Genomic DNA, 15,821 nt, shown 5'->3' with positions numbered 1-15,821 from the left:
ATATGATCCTTTTAATGTGTTCTTTCTGAGTTTGGCTTGCTAGTGTTTTGTTGAAGGAAAAGTCCTTCATTGGTATTATCTATCTGGCTTGATAGCAGCTTTTCTACAATAAAACTGAACCTTTGGGAGATTACCCAAAGACACATAGTATCTGTGAACTCTGATTCCAACCTGTATTAGTCTTCTCGTGCCGCTGTTGTAAGTCACCACGCTGAGTAACTTAAAACAATAGAAATGTCCTATCTCACAGTTACAGAGGATGAAAAGCACCAGCAAGTTCATAGTCCCTCTGAACCCCTAGGAGAGGACCTTTAGTACTCTTCTTCACTTCCTTGGCTCGCGGCAACATCTCGGCCTTGGTCTCTATCTTCAAGTGAGTGTCTTTCTTTATATTCATATATCTCTCTTCAGACTCCCCATTTCTTATAAAGACGCCAGTCATCTCAGACTTAGGATCCAATATGAGCTGGTCTTAACTTGGTTTCGTCTTCAAAGACCTCATATATAGGTAAGGCTGTATTTGCTAGTTTCGGGTAGGTACACATGGCTAACAGAGGGACACTATTCAAGCTAGGATACAGTCCAGGATACGGAAGAGGACAGTCCAGGTCCTCTTCTTCAGAAATATGCTAAAAATGTGTTAATATTTCTCATTCTCTCTTCTTTGCATGAACTGAACACTAACAAAGTTTGAACACCAATTCTTTAGACAAGTCAACTATTTATTGTTTCCTTTCTTAAGACTTTGGGTTCTGATGTCTTCAGATTTCTCAGACGTCTATCCAACAAGACAAGTCTACAGGTGAATCAAGACCTGTCAAAGCACACAGCAGGTTAGTGCTAATCCTCCCCATCCAGAGTTCACCTGTAACCCAGGGCTGCTGCATGAGTGACTGCGGCCACAACCCAGAAAAGATGGGCAGGCCACAGAGAAAGACCCAGACCTTTCCACTGGGTTCATCAACCTCAGGACACTCCTTTTTGTCAGATTATTAGCAGTTTGGTTGCTTTAAGACATTGTCAAGAGTTCCACCAGCGTCATTAGGCATGTCAGATTTGACCATATTTGCCATGACCGAATTTCTGTCCTGTTTCACTGAGATAGTGTTTAAAAGTATTTTATACAGCTGTGGCTAGGATGTTGTTCGTTGACCGTAGAGCACACCTTATGGAATCCTCGTGACATCTTTACTGTGACAGTATCACGCCTATTATTTCAGAAAACTAAATTGCAAGAAGATAAGAAAGGCACTCAAGGTCACAGCCGGTTGGTTAGAAAGCCAGATGGTGATGTCAGGATTCCATGACTTCAGAACTTGGTCTAGTCTCCAGTACCAAGCTGCTTTTGATCTTGTTCACATACATCAAAGGTTTTCAGTCACATCACTTGAGATTTCCTTTCAAAATATTTAGATAATGAACTGAGCCTAGATGTTAACCAAAAAATGAGTGAATAAAGAAAATATAATACATACACACAATGGAATTTTATTCAGATGTAAAGAAAATCAAAATCATAACACTTACAGGATGATGAGCAAACTGGAAATTGTTATCTTAAATGAAGTGTTCTGTACTCAAAAAGATAAATATCAAGCTGGAGAGTCAGTTTAGTTGGTAAAGCACTTGCCATGAAAACATTAGGACCTCAGTTTGGTCCCAGAACCCACATTAAAATGCCAGGTGGCACATGCCTGTAACCTCACTTCTGAAGGCAGAGGCAGGCAAATCCCCCAGGGATTCCGGCCACCTGTTTTAGACTACCTGGTGATTTTGAGGCCAAGTGGGAGACTCTAAGATTGGAGCCTGGAGATAAAGCTCTGGCTATAAAACATTTCCCATGCAAGCATGTGTCTGAATGCACGTGCACCTGGACTCACATGCAACTGAATACCCCTTCCATTCATGTACACAAAAGGAAGACAAAAGATCATGTTTCTTCTCATGGGTCTTAGATTTAAATTTTTCTGCTATATTCAAGTGACAATTAGAAGCCAATAGAATGTCTTACCAGAGGAATAGAACTTCCCCACATATTTTCAAACTATGAGTCTGGCCACTACATAGAGAGTAGATATAGTGGCACTGTAATAGGTCACAGACTGTAAGCCAAGTCAAAGATACTGAAAGTGGACCAGGGTGATGGTTTTGAAGATGGTGAGATTGATAGAGGAGGAATTTTGAGAAGAGGGTTGGGGGTTTATGCTGGCAAACTGGATATGAGGGAGTGTGGTGGTTTGAAAGAAAATGTTCCCCCAAAGGGAGTGGCACTATTAGAAGGTGTGTCCTTGTTGGAATAGGTGTGGTCTTGTTGGAGGAAGTGTGCTACTCGAGGGTGGGCTTTGAGGTATTTGTCTTAAGCTTCACTCAACATGACAGTCAGTCAACTTCCTGCTGCCTTCTGGTCAAGATGTAGCCAGCACCACATCTGCCTGCCTGCTGCCATGCTCCCCATCATGATAACAATGGGCTGAACCTCTGAAACTGTAAGCCATCACCTCAATTAAATGTTTTCTTTGTGTGAGCTGCCGTGGTCATGGTGTCTCTTCACAGCAATAGAAGCCCTGACTGAGACAGGGAAGAAATACAAAGGGAAAGGAATGAAATCAAGGTTGAGGGCCAGCCTTGCCACTTAGACAGCTAAGTAGAGGGAAGAAACATTCACTGAGATGTGACAGGGAAATGAGAAATGGAGAATGATGTAGGTGGAACAAGGAATCTGGTACCCCTGATGGTTAATTTACTTGCATGTAAAATGAGGTGTCACCTCTAAGTTGTAGACTATGAAATTTTTGTAATGAGAACAGGTCACAGAGACATGTACCAACCAGGAGAGAGGAATGTGGCTGAGAAAATCCCTGTGATATTAATGTCCTGTGTGGCTTCCAAGTCGATCCACCTAACCTTTACCACCATTCCGAATGTTTTCCCGGAGTATCCACTCAGGGCAGTTCTGGGGTAGATTCTTCTAGCAGCTTATAGAGAAAGTGAAAACAAAGGAGAGGACTCAAATTCTGCATGGTGCATGTTTGGTTAGGTGAGGACAAAACAGGAGATGAGTATGGGGGGAAGATTTGTGCATTCGTGACAGATGTGCTGAATTGAAAGTGAGTAGGAGTTTACCACAGGGAGAAGATGAAACATAATGTTCCAAACACTATAAAGACTGCAGACAGGAGATGGGAACACGATGCTCTACAACATACTGGCGGTGATTTCTGTGGGTTCTAACAGGGAGAGGGCTAGGGTAGAAAGAGTGATGAACACATCATCAGGTTCTAAGGATCCATTCAGTGGCATTAAATTAGCATGATTGGGGCCAAGATTATTGCATCAGATACACACATCATATCTCTCAGCATATCTAGTAGGGAGCTGTTCAACTCCTTCTCTCCCATTTTCCCTTGCTACCCCAGCATGCTCCTCATATGCACAATTCTGTAATGCCATTTTCTACCTTCAAGTTGCAAATCCTCCCCCTCTACCTGCAGGAAAGAAAAATGAGGGAGAGAAAGGTTCTGCAGATAAATTGTTCCCAAGTGCAGCTAAAGATAGCTCTGAACAGGTGGGGCTCTGTGACGCCAGCTTTTGCAACTCAGAGCATAACTCCTTTCCCATTTTTGTCAAGACCACCCAGCTGCCCATCTTTATCCCTTCGAATCAATGCACCACCTACTGCCAGGTTCATCTTTGAGGGGAAATTGTCTATCACATCACCCCCTATTAATTTCTGTCTTTAGTTTCCCAAGGTCATCATGAGGCCCTGCTGCTCCTTGCAATCATGTAGCCCTCACCCCCCACCCCCTGAGGGTAAGTCATTAAAAGAGGAAAATGCCCTTAAAACAGAAGAGGCATTAGCAATATACAACAATATACAAGGAGGGTGATTGGGCAAATGCATCCCCACCCCCCCGGCATGACTCACAGAGTATATAGATAAAAGTGGCATGTTTGATGATCCCCATCCTAGTGATTTGGTGTGCCTTCTTGGGAAAGCAGTGCCTATCAATACTATCACTTAATATGTCTGTTGTTTTGAAAGAGAGTCTATGCTAGGAACTCTGAGACAGGTGGTTGCACTATATTTACACTTTCCTGTGTTTCTCCCTTCATAATCAACAATACTACCAGTGATAGCTGCTATCTTCTGGGCCAGGTATGAGAGAACAGACAGATTTGAAGCCAATGATGTCCCACACACCCTGTCTGCTCATAAACATGGAGTCCTGATTTGTAGCTCTTAACGGCAATTACCATCTCCAGGAGCACAGCCCGGTAGAAGTACCTGATGATGGAAATGTTCTCTGTTTCATGCCCTATTTAGTAGTGGTGTGCTACAGATGGCTACTGGCCCTTGAAATTGGGCCTGCCACAACTGAGAAACTGGGGCTTTTTATTTTATTTAAGTCTAGTTTATTGGACTAAATATGTGGCTGATGATGCCATCTTCTAGACCTACTGAGGTCCCCTTTCATATAACAGCCTATATATATATATATATATATATATATATATATATATATATATATATATATATATATACTCTATTATCCATTTATCTATTATCTATCAATCTATCTCTTAATCTATCTATATCTGCCTATCATCTATCTATTGTCTATCTATCAATCTATATCATCTATCTATCATCTATCTATCTCTATATCTAATCTATATCTGCTTGTTATCTATTTATTGTCTATCAATCTATAACTATATATCTATCTGCCTAGCTATCATCCATCTATCTCAGATGTGTGTGGTTGTATTCATTTCAGAGCACAAAGTAGGAGGCACAAAACAACAAAAAAATGATTTCTCTCATCCTTGTAAAAGCCAGGAATCCACAACCAGTCATCAGGGTTGGTCTTTTCTGGGGAGACTGAAGGTGAGCTGGTAAGCCTACATGTTCCTTGGCTTGCAGACAATCGTCTTCCATTCTGCCTGTCTTCCACTGCCTGCTTTTCTGTACCTTTGTCTCAATGTCTCAAATCTCTCATATTTCTCTTACAGGTACACTAACCTTAGACTGAGGGACTCCCGTCTTCCTACAATTAATTTACTATGAGCTTAGCCTCATCACATCTGCAACAGTTGTGATCTACAAATTCACATTCACGGGTATTTGAGATTAGAATTTGGACTTGTCTTTCAGAGGTCAGAATCCTCTCTCAGTGGTTTTTCCAGCACCTTCTTCCACAAGCACACTCTCTTTCACGTCTAGTACAGCATATAGATTCATGTTTAACTGGGAACACAAGCCACTTTCCCAAACAGCAACTGGCATGTTTAGCTCCACATTATCTCAAACTATATACAAATCTCTTTTCCCTGCCCTAACTCCTACCTTGACTATAGCTCTAATAGCTGAAGACATATGGGTTTCCCCATGTCAATCACTGACACTTCTGCGTACTTTCTAACATGGGTGTGATTCTTCCTGTAACCCTTTTGTTCTTTAAAAGGAAGCAATGAGCCAGGAGTCCTGGAGCATTCTGAGAGCATGCCAAGTGAGCTTCTAGTGCCCTCTTTGAATTCTTTAATTAGAAAAAAATATTAAACAAAATGCAAACAGTAGAGAGCCCTGTTTGAGCCATGTGCCTGTGTGCTTTTTTTCTTTTCTCAGGTGTGGGAGGCCATATGGTTATTTCCTAGCACTTTTTTGTGTGTGGTACAGCAGCCCTAGATACTGAAAGATCATGGATCAGGGGAAGAAAGTTCCTTAACCCATTCTAATCCCCTTGGGGAGAAGTAGGAAACAGCTTAGGAGGCAGTTTGGTCCTATTATCTCATTTGAGGTGGGTTTAATGGGACGGTTGCCTTGCTCTTCATAAGGACTCTATATTTAGCAAGCTGGCACAATTTTTAGACAGAGATTTCTCACATGAACTTGGCAAACATTCCATGTTTCCTTTACTGCAATATGTAGAATTTATATTTCTGACAAAATTGCTCACACATCTTAGCGTAACTTGCTTAGTAGTCACACTTTGTTAATGTTATTTTTAGTCCAAGCCAAAAAAAAACAGTAATTAATGGTAAAATATTGGGGGCTGGAGAGTGGAATTTCACTGTAAGTGTTCCAGAAGACCAAGACCTCGTCTGTTTGTCCTCAAGAGGACATCTCACCACAACCCCGCCTTCTGCCTACCTGTGAATCATGGCCTCGTTATCGCTCCAGAATTTCAGAAGTGAAAGACCTCAGCCAGCCTCCCTGATTGGGGTTCCACCTTTCTGTTCATTCTGGACTACCCGACCAAGTTCATCTCTAAAGCAAGAAGGCAATTAAGTGGCAGCAACTACGGAGTTGCACTTGAGTGTGAGCTATCATGGGAGTGCAGGACCTGAACCTGGGTCCTCTGGAAGAGCAATAAGTGCCTTTAATTGCTGAGCCATTTCTACAGCCTTAGAATGACCATTTTAAACTCACAAATCCTATGTCAGGCACTTAGGCAGGGCACAGCTTGCCTCTGATCCTTGATTACTAGGGCCTGAGCTGGCAAATGTAGGAGTCACTCAGTGACTGGGGGTGGAATCATCTGAAAACACAGAACCACCCAAGATGGCTTGCTAACAAGATTGTTCACGCTGAAAGGACTAATGCAATAAACAGGCTGAGTTCCCCTTTCCAGCACTCGGGTCCTGGACAGTCATCTCCATGGATGCAGAACTCATCCATGGTGATGGAAGTAATTGGAAAGGAGGGGAGCATGGGGATCATTTGCCAAAGACTTCAGAAGAAGATGTGAAGGAGTTACCCAGAAGGGCAGAGAACTCAGTAACAATACTCAAGGGTAGAGGATATCTTAGCCATATGGTCATTATTATTAGGCATAATCAGGTATAATTACAATCTGGTTCCTAGAGCCTTCTCAGAGGAGAGATTTTTTTTTCCTTCCCATAATAGTAGAAAATTAATGATTTACCAGGCAACAGGTGTCTAGAATGTCACCCTTACCTTTGGAGCTTGTGACATTTGAAAAACAGAGAATGGCATTTTCTAGAGGGTCACAACAGAATCCATGTCCTACAAGAACAGCTAGGGTTTGGGTGAGGCGAAGAAATGGCAGTGATTGTGACGGCTTCAGAATTACCTTCATTACAGCTGCCGGCCAGTGAGTGAGAAGGGGAGGTGGCGGTAGGGAGAAGAATTTCAGAAGACAGAAGCCACATTCATGGCTGCAAGTTACAGAAAGTATGTGCACCATTAAGACAAAACTGGGAAGTGTCACCAGCATAAGACCTCTAGACACAAGCTGACCCTAGATTCCTTTGAGTCCACTGATCTGTCACTCACCATGGTATCTGCAATGTCCGCCATCATGGTATAGTACAGACACATCTGTCTCAACCTCAAGTGTCACCTCCTCGGAAATCTGCACTCACCTTTGAAATAAAGGGGGAAGAAAAAAATTACCTTCACTCCCATACATCGTGTGTGTGTGTGTGTGTGTGTGTGTGTGTGTGTGTGTGTGTGTGTGTTTATTTGGATTGTGTTGGGATTTTTGAGACAGGTCTCAAGGAGCCCAGGCTGCTCTTGACTTAATATGTAGCCAAGGATGACTTGGAACCCCTGATGCTCCTGCCTCTACCTCCCAAACACTGGGATTACAACGGTTCACCACCAGTCCTGATTTTATGTGGTGCTAGGAACATGCACCCACAGTTTGGTGCATGCTAGGCAAGCACCCCACCCACAGAGCTCCATCCCCTGCCCTGTCTTTGTCAAGACAGGAAGGAAAAGCTTCTCAGAAACCTTCCCCTGACCTCTCTTAAATCCAATCATCACACTCTCTTCCCTATGTCAACATTCACAAAAAAGACTGAGATAACTGTGTCAATCAGGTTTCTAACCTTGATTAAGCCAATCAGGACTCTAACCTTTGGCTGGGGGGCCTACACAAACATTTGGAGACAAGATGAGTCTTGAATGCTCACCTGAGTCTTGAAATGGCCTCAGTTTACTTAACCTTCACTACTCTTGGAGGGTTCTCCCAATTCTGAGACCCAAATCTACTACTCACAGCTTTTCCCACACTTGTATATTTCTTTTTAATATCATGGCTATTCTTCCACACAAAATCTCCCAGATTTCTAGGATATTACTAACAGAGATCTTGCACGGTTTGTATCTGCATTCCACATAGTCATTAAAGACACAAGAATGAAAGCAATGCCCAATGCCTTAGATGCTGTGTGGCTTGCTTTGTAAGACCAATGTGATTTCCTCTCAGGAGCTTCCCAAAATGAGAGATGAAAAGAAGAGGCTGCTATTTCTCCACTGAGCACCCACCATGTGCTCCCTTTTATTGTGAAACCTAAGAAAAAATGGAAGGAGCATAAACAAGTCATTAAAAGAACAGCCATGTGCAAGAGGACCCCATGTGGCATCCTTAGGCAGGAGCAGCTGTGCCTCTACCACTGCTCCCAGAAAGATGTGTCCACACAATGGCCTCTACACTGTAATAAAGGCTGGCCTGTCTATAGTAGAAGGAGCTGTCATGACCTTGTGGGTAATCAAGAGAGGGAGAGTGACAGACAGAGCCACTATGCGCTATGGGAGAGCAGGGACAATAGAGAAGGTGGGAGGTTTCCTTTTTTCAACATAAAACAAGTAATAAATGTCATCAGCACAGACTTAGCTCAACTGTAACTATTCAAAGGATTTTCTAAATTATAGATTTTATATTTTAAAGAAAAACTGCTGGATTTCTACCCAATCAGACCATTCCTATGAGATTTAAATAGATGTGATGAGGTAGGGTGGATGCTTATTAAGTAAAAGACTGCATGCACTTTTAAATTTAACAAAGTCTTTGAAACTTGATAGTTTATATGCTGCATAAGTGCACCTGCATACAGAGGTTATATAGATATTTAGATAGGTGATAAATGATAGATTACAGATGATAGATGATAGATAGATAGATAGATAGATAGATAGATAGATAGATGATTGAAGATTTGATAGATAGACACACAGATAGATAGTAGATGGATAAGTAATAGATGGTAGATGGATAGATGATAGAGAAATAGATGGATAGATAGATAGATAGATAGATAGATAGATAGATAGATAGATGATTGAAGATTTGATAGATAGACACACAGATAGATAGTAGATGGATAAGTAATAGATGGTAGATGGATAGATGATAGAGAAATAGATAGATAGATAGATAGATAGATAGATAGATAGATGATTGATATAATAGATAGATAGATAGATAGATAGATAGATAGATAGATACACAGATAGATAGTAGATAGATAAGTAATAGATGGTAGATGGATAGATGATAGATAGATAGATAGATAGATAGATAGATAGATAGATAGATAGATGATGGATGGACAGATAGAAGATAGATAGATAGATAGATAGATAGATAGATAGATAGATAGATAGGACAGATAAATATACAGATAATGATAGAAGGATAATAGAGACATAAAAATAAATAAATTATATGGAAACCTATAATCTTAAGTTTGAAGAGCCCTTAAAGATACTGACTCCAGTCATTCTTGCACTGTTTGGATCCCTCTACAAACAACCTCACCATATCACTCATTGTCTTAGATTTTTATTGCTGTGAAGAGACACCATGACCATGGCAACGCTTATTGAGAGGGCTCATTTACAGTTTCAGAGGTTCAGTCCATCCTTGTGAGAAGCATGGCAGCATGCAGACAGACATGGTACTGACTCAGAGACAACAAGAAATCGACTGAAAGTCACACTGAGGGTTAGTTTGAGCAAAAGAGACCTCAAAGCCCACCCTCTCAGTGACACACTTCCTCCAACAAGGCCACACCTCCTAATAGTGGCACTCTCTTTGGGGGCCATTTTCTTTCAAACCACCACACTCATGAACCCAAGTATCTCCAATAGTGCAATGTTTACCGTTGTCCAAGGCAGCACAACCTATCGGGAGTCATCACTATCAAAGAAACCTTCATATTAAATGTGATGTTTTGACACCTCTGCCCACAAGATCAGTTACACAAGTTCAGGCTTCTTCCTTGGGATAGCCCTTCACTCTGGGAACACAATCACACAATCCTTCTGGACCCCCTTATGCTCACACTAATATAATTAGGTCCTTTCTGTATTATTTGTGTGCAGGACACCTATGAATGGCAACATTTCCCATGTGAGTGAGTAAGAGAGCATTTTTCTCTTCCTGCCTCTAAAATACTGCACACCTGTAATTGTTGTATCGATGAACTATGATTTGTGGTGCAATTAAAATGCAACAGTATTTTGTTTCCTATCGTCCCATTAAAATGTGATTAGAGAGGAGAAAGCGCCTCTCTCCATAACGAAACCAACCAGGATGTTTTTCTCAGTCTTAGATAATTGGCATTCCTAAGGTCACTTTAAGTCACAAAAATAGACTCTGCTCAGTAATTAAAATGCCCAGCTCAAGATATTAATCAAAACTGCCGATTTTATCTAACAACAGCTGCCCCTCTTCCTCAGCTGGGGCTGAAGCCTACAGTAAGAAAAGGGTATGTACAGATGGAAGCTGGGGTGGGATATGATAGCGTCTCACCTTTTTATTTGCTTGCCAACCAACTTTTTACCTTTTCAGAGTTATAAAAGGGTTTGAATAAAAACCTGGATTTGGAAGAAGTTTAACATTCTTTTTTATCATTTTCTGAGCCTGTGTGTGTGTGTGTACAGATGTCTATGTGTGTTAATCCTAATACATATTCTTACTTCAGCTTAATGTAAGTCTTTATTTGAGACCCTTCCTTACTCCTTGGAATTCAATATTTTCTTCCCCGCCACTCCTGTATGAACACCCATTATCTCAATGACTTTCAGTTTATCAGCCGATCTTATTGAAATCCTTTTCACTTTAGTTGTGAGGAGTTAGGTATCAGTGTTCCTGATTCTCAATTGCAATGAAAATTCACTGTATCGAGAACCTTCCCCCATGCTACAAAGGAAAGTTATATTATATTTTCCAAAGAAATTCCCGACCTAATTTCCACCTCCTACACTCTGCTCTGAGGAGACGTTGCCTCCTTTGTGTCTGTGCAGTGCTGTGTCTTCCTCCCCTTTGATCTCAGTGTCTGGGGCATGTGTGTTGTCACTGAAATCCGAACTGTCCTCACAGGCTCATGCTTTAAATCCCTGAGCTCCAGATTCTGCCACTATTTTGAAGGCTGCGGAGCCTTTCAGAAGTGGGGCTTGGCTGGGAGGAGTCAGTCACTAAGAGAGAAGCATTGAATCTCACTTCTGGCTCCAGCCTGTGTTCCCCATTGAACGTGTGATAATCAAGTGTGAGCAAGCGCCCTGCCACACACCCCTTCCCCCTTAGACTAAGCCACTCCTTCATCATGTCCTCTATGCAAGGATAGATTTCAACCCTTTAAAACCATGAGCCGAAATAAACCTTTACTCCACAAAGTGTTCTGCCAGATATTTTCTCGAGAGGCTGTAAGAAGTAACTAATAAAGGAAACTGGTGCTGAGAAGTGGACTCGTTGTGCAGTTGAATTTAACCATGTACTTTATAGGCCTTTGTGACCGAATTGATGGAGGGATATCAAAAAGTTTGGATACATGGACTGTGGAAGCCCTAGAATGTTGTAAGCAGTTTAATGGACCATTCCAGTGGAATTCTAGAAGGCCAGAATGCCAATAGAGTTGACAGGGTTTCAGGTGGATACAAACATTATCAGACACTGGACCAGAGGCATTTCTATTGTGCTCGAGTACAGAATCTGTCTACGTTCTACTCATGTCCTGAAAATCTGAGTAAGTCTCAACTCAAAAATGAGTAGAATAATTTATCTATCAGAAGGAATTTCAAAACATAATATTCAGGGTAGACATCCTCCCAAAGACATGGTTGTTGCTTGCTGCATTTATCCACAGCTATGGTGAGAACACAAAACAAGAAGCAGAACAGGAAGACATGCAAACACACCCTTTGCCTAGGAAAGGAGCCTGAAAGCAGCTAAAAATGTGGACAAAGCAAAACTGTTAACGAGACTAGTCCCATTAAGGAGAAGCTGGTAACTTGGCACTAGACTACAGAAAATGTAGCCCTCGGGGCAAGACTCTACCTACTAAAGGCCCAGGGTTTAAAATGCAAACTCATTTGGCAGATTTTCATTTGAAATGATAATGCCTGTTGGGGGGCAGGGAGGGAGAGGATATCTGAACAAAGAGCATCATGGGAAACAGGGAAGCCTAGCTACGAATCAAGCTGGCAGCAGAGCTTTGTATTGTCCACTAGTTTTGGAGGCATTCAGACAGCAAGAGTTCCTGGATTATGGAAGCGTGTACCAAGATGAAAAAAAAACTGATGAAGTTGGGCAATATGAGCAGGATCAGTTGCCTACTAGGAGACCCTGAGAAACCAATACACAGAATTCTGAAGATGAAGTTTGCATAGCAGCGAAGACCCCAGGATACTGAAGATGCAAAGAACATGAGCCATTCATTAGTCATAGGAACCTTCAGGTACGAAGGGAAACCAACCCAAAAGAGAGAGCACATGTGTTGCAGATAGCAGGTTGCAAAAGGAAGCATTGCAACTCAAGTGCATTGAAAGAGATCATGCGCCACATGACCTGATGCTGGACATGAAACTGTAAGGCTTAATGTCTGCCCCATCTGGTCTTTTCTGCTCATTCTAGACTGCTGTTTTAGACTCAGAGACATAAAACATGGACTCTTATTAGCTGTTTCTTTTTTTAACCAAATTGATCCTATTATTTTTTAAAGACCTATTTATTGTTTATCTTACATGCATGGGTATTACCTGCCTGTGTGTCCCTGTAATATGTATGTGTGCACTGCCCTCAGAGGCCAGAAGAGGGCTTTGGATCACCTAGAACTGGAGTTACGGACAGTTGTGAGCTGCCCTGTGGGTACTGGGAATAGAACCTGAGCCTTCTAGAAGAGCAACCAGTGCTCCTAATCACTGAGCCATCTCTCCAGCCTCCTTGATCATACTGTTCACTAGCATCCCTATGGGAGACAACACTATTCTCCAAGACACGAAGATATGCTCTTCTTAATAAAGGAAGTTTCACTTTGTCTGATTACCAGTACCCAGGGAGTGCATTTTTTTGGCTTCCTTTGCAGGGGAGGGTAACTCTGACATAAAGTTCTCACCAATAGAATTGAACATAATTAAGGAGTACCTTTGCAAGCTTTAAGGAGGAAATCATTGTGACCTCAATTGCAGTTGAAGTCAAGCACATCCCACATTTTCCTTCCTAGTCATTATAAATCAAAATCCTTAGAATAATACATAAGCAACTATCAAAGGTCTCTGGAAAGTGTTGAAGTCAAGCACATCCCATATTTTCCTTCCTAGTCATTATAAATCAGAATCCTTGGAATAATACATAAGTAACTATCAAAGGTCTCTGAAAAGTGACTAAGAGTAAGAGACAGGAGAACCAAGAAGGAAATGTTTAACTGGACAGCAACTCAGCACCATTACTTATTTGTTGGTTGGGTGGTACTTCTGATACCTCTTGGGTGATACATGCTAAGGTAGCAATCCAGAACAGAACTGCACAAAGCAAGTTTAAGAGATAAGTCTAACATCCCTGACCACAGAACCAAGTGTGACTCATTCAAAAGTTAGGCATGTGTTAAAACTCATACAGTGACATTCTTCCAAGGGAAAGCAATTTTACAACATGAAAATTAAGAATACTTGTATAAAAGTAAAAGGAAAATCACTTTCCTTAGACATTACAGGACACTAACATATGACTAGGCAGAGGAGAATGCCAATCTAGAAGATAGCCAAGCAAAGGCACATGAAACACATCTGTCCAATACAGTCTAGACTTCTATCTCTGAGTTCCAACTTTTATAAACCATCAATTCCACCTCTCCTAATCAAATGTCAAAGTCTTGACAGGTAGACTACCACTGAGCTACATCTGTCCCCATTGAACCCAGGCATAAAACTGTTTAAATTGGGTGGGGCCTCATATCTCGCCTTGATAGCAGCAGCTAATAGTGCAAACCAGCCTGATAACATTTTATTTTGATTCAATCATTTAATACATTTGCCCTGAAATTTTAAATATTGATAAAAATCATTAGTTAATAAATTGATTGGGACCAAGGAGAGAGAGCTCTGAGATGTTAGAGATTGCTACTTTGAGAAGAAATTGAAAGAAGAGAAAATGCTTACCAAACATGGAGAACTGATTAAGACTTTTTGAGTAGAATTTCTATCTAAGATGATAGCAATCATTTTAATTGTTAAACAAACCATTAATCCATGTAATTATGCGAAGTCTAGCTTATTTTTCCTCATCTTATCCATAAGACAATAATGCAAAATTTTTCATCAGTGGCTTGCTAAAATGCAAATAGACTCTGTCTCTCATATTTCTCTGACATTCTAGCTTTCAGTAAAGCAAATAAGAAATTAATGTAGTCTAACCCAACTTGTTCTTAATATTTCTCTGGTCCCCAACTTTACAATAAAAAACTTCCATTTTTCTACTCTATGAGGTACAAAATCTTGCCATGCAACCATTCTATTTTTCACTCACAATACATTATTCAATGAATTATCTGAAATATTCAACACTTCATTTAAAATAGGCTTTGTTTTGAATGGCCTTGTCTAGCTATGGGCTGATGTATTATGGGCATATTTAAGGTAATTGTAGCCAAATTTTGGCTTTCGGTAGGGTAGGAACATTAAAAGCATTTGATTCACAATATTGTCTGTTTACAGTGATTCTACTGGGACACAGCCCCATCTTGAGTCTAGGATCATCTGAGCTCAGATTTAATCTTAGTGACAAACTTCACCTGCTAGACAGACATAGATGAAAATGATCGATTCTAAACTCTTGTTTAGTAGTAAGTCAGCCAATGTAAGGTTTTTCTGAGTCTTGTTATGTCCTGCCTTAAAAACAACAAAAACAAACAAACAACAACAACAGCGTATTCTGGAATACCTTCCCTCTGATTCTTCAACAATAGTTAATAGCGACTCAGAAACTTGACCTGCCAATTCTCATGTACCAACAAATACATACATAAAGAGATACATGAATAGGACTAGAGAGATGGCTCAGCCATTAAAGGACAGGCTCACAACCAAAACATGCAAGAGATGCGTAAATAGCCATCAACAATACCCAAGATGTCTGCCTTCCAAAGCCTTCTTCAAATGAGGCTGAGACTGCTGCTCTTGGAGTTCCTTTACTCATCACCTCATGTGTCTGTTTACAGCCTCATATGCGCCAGGCGCTGGTGAGAATGCTACAGTGTTAGTGGAGACCCAGCTAGACAAAAGCACCTAAAGGGATTTACCTCTACTCAAATAACAACAGTGTGATAGAGGTCAGTGTTACCAGCTAGATAGAAACCAGCACTTTAGGGAAAGATATAAGAGAAGCTGATATAACTGTGGATTAAACGGTTTTAAAGGGGGTTCAGGAAGGAACTACTGGGAGACGAAAGAGTCACTGATGGAGGCGAAGAAGCAAATTATGTAGATATCTGGGGTTAGTGGGTTTCATACAAGTGGAGCAACAAGTACCAAAGCCTCACAGCAGGAATGTGTTGGGAAAGTTTAGCAAATGCTAAGGACAGTATGGCTGGAATTGAATGAAAGGACAAGGGAACTAGTCATGAGAACAGACAGTAATGAGTGAGACACTGAAATAGAAAGAATCAATTATCGAGAAGGTCTGTGTGGACTTTGCTTCACTGGGAGTTTCTGAGAAACTTGATATACTGGTATACAGTAATACTCTGTCTCCCTTTCTAAGCTATCTGGAGATTGGTTTGTTTGGCTTTTTAGTTTC

This window comes from Peromyscus californicus, unplaced genomic scaffold (genome assembly GCF_007827085.1).
Source record: "Peromyscus californicus insignis strain IS unplaced genomic scaffold, ASM782708v3 Scaffold_24__1_contigs__length_46423439, whole genome shotgun sequence".
NCBI lineage: Eukaryota > Metazoa > Chordata > Mammalia > Rodentia > Cricetidae > Peromyscus > Peromyscus californicus.
This window is presented reverse-complemented; position numbering follows the sequence as displayed.